The sequence below is a fragment of the Simochromis diagramma genome, unplaced genomic scaffold, assembly GCF_900408965.1.
Source record: "Simochromis diagramma unplaced genomic scaffold, fSimDia1.1 OVJJ01000536.1, whole genome shotgun sequence".
Lineage (NCBI taxonomy): Eukaryota > Metazoa > Chordata > Actinopteri > Cichliformes > Cichlidae > Simochromis > Simochromis diagramma.
The window spans coordinates 180638-182816 of NW_024387029.1; positions in this window are offsets into that span (position 1 = coordinate 180638).

Below are 2179 nucleotides of genomic sequence, written 5' to 3' on the forward strand. Positions count from 1 at the left end.
AAGCCCGATAGGACTCCTTCTTCAGCTGGTGGCTCCCTTCACCTCTGGTGTCCACCATTGGTTCGGGATTACCACCACGGCAGGCACCAACCACCCTGCGGCCGCAGCTCAATGCAGCAGCTTCGGCAATGGAGACGCTTGAACATGGTCCATTCGGACTCAATGTCCCCAAGTTCTCCCTCGGAATGCTGTTGAAGCTCTGCGGAGGTGTGCGTTGAGAATCTCGTCGGACTGGGGCCTCTGCTAGACATTCCCAGCACACCCACTAACTACGCGTTTAGATTGCACAGGTCTGTCCAGCGTCCTCCCCCGCCACCTAATCCAACTCACCACCAGGTGATGATCAGTGACAGCTCAGCCCCTCTCTTTAACCCCCGAGTGTCCAGAACCTATGTCGCAGGTCTGGTGATACGATTACAAAATCGATCATCGACCTACGGCCTAGAGCGTCCTGGTGCCACGTGCACTTATGGACACTCTTATGTTCGAACAAGGTGCTCGCTATGGCCAAACTGTGATTTGCACAGAAGTCCAATAACAAAGCACCGCTCGGGTTCAGATCAGGGAGGCCGTTCCTCCCAATCACTCCCCTCCAGGTCTCGCTGTCGTTACTCACGTGAGCATTGAAGTCTCCCAGCAGGACAACAGAGTCTCCAGGTGGAGCAACCTTCCAGCACCCCCCCCCCCCCCCCCCCCCCCCCCCCAGGGACTTCTAAGAAGGCTGGGTACTCCGAACTGCTACTCGGCGCATAAGCGCATATGACAGTCAGGAACCCGTTCCCCGACCCTAAGGCGCAGGGAAGCAACCGTCTCATCCACCAGGAAAACCCCAACATACAGGCAGCAAGCCGAGGGGATATTAGAATACCCACCCCAGCCCGCCGCCTCTCACCAGGGGCAACTCCAGACTGAGACAGAGTCCAGCCCCTCTCCAGGAGACTGGTTCCAGAGCCCAAGCCATGCGTAGAGGTGAGCCCGACTATATCTAGCCGGTACCTCTCAACCTCACGCTCTAACTCAGGCTCCTTCCCCACCAGAGAGGTGACATTCCATGTCCCTATTGCCAGTCTTGGCAGCCGGGGGTCAGTCCGCCAGGGCCTCCGCTCCTGGCCGCCACCCGGCACACAATGCACCCGACCCCTATGGCGCCTCCTGCGGGTGGTGGGCCTGCGGGAGGATGGGCCCATGTCTACTCTTCGGGCTGTGCCCGGCCGGGGCCCCATGGACTAAGGCCCGGCCACCAGACGCTCGCCCTCGGGCACCCTCCCCGGGCCTGGCTCCAGGGCGGGGCCCCGGTAACCCTATCCCGGGCAGGGTAAACTGTTCCCTCGATATTCTTTTCATAAGGGTCTTCTGAATCGCTCTTTGTCTGGTCCCTCACCCAGGACCAATTTGCCATGGGAGACCCTACCAGGGGGCAAAAGCCCCCAGACAACATAGCCCCTGGGATCCCTGGGACACACAAACCCCTCCACCACGATAAGGTAGCGATTCAAGGAGAAGCCATCCCATCCATTCTCTTCTTATTCTTGTCAGGGTCGTGGTCTTACTGCTGTTTAGACCAACTCTGACAGTTATATTAGAACTTTTGTTTTACAAAAATTTCAATTTTTCTCTAAACTTGTAATTATTTATTTTTGTCTCTCCGTGAAATGCTACCTTATTGTAGTAGAGGGGTTTGTGTGTCGCAGGGATCCTGGGGCCTTAGTCTATAGAGCCGGCCAGGCACAGTCCAAAAAAGGGACATGGCCCCACCGTCCTGTCAGCCCACCACCCGCAGGAGGCGCCATAGAGGTCAGGTGCAATGTATGCTAGTCGCTGGCCAGGAGCAGAAACCCTGGTGGACCAATTGCCAGCTACCGAGACTAGCAATTGGGACATGGAATGTCACCTCTCTAGTGGGGGAAGACATTTGAATTAGTGCGTGAGGTTGAGAGGTAATGGCGAGATATAGTCGGGGACCCCGGCCTAGGTTGGTTTCCTAGTATCTCCTTGGCTTGCTGCCTGCACGTTGGGGATTTCCCCAGTGGACAAGAGGGTTTGTTCCCTGCGACTTCGACCATCAGGTGACTCAGAAGGGGAAAGCAGGGCAGAATGAGGACAGAGCACTGCTGACTTTGACTGAGGACATTGTCGGGCAGTGGAAAGTATACTTCGAGGACCCCCTTAATCCCATTGG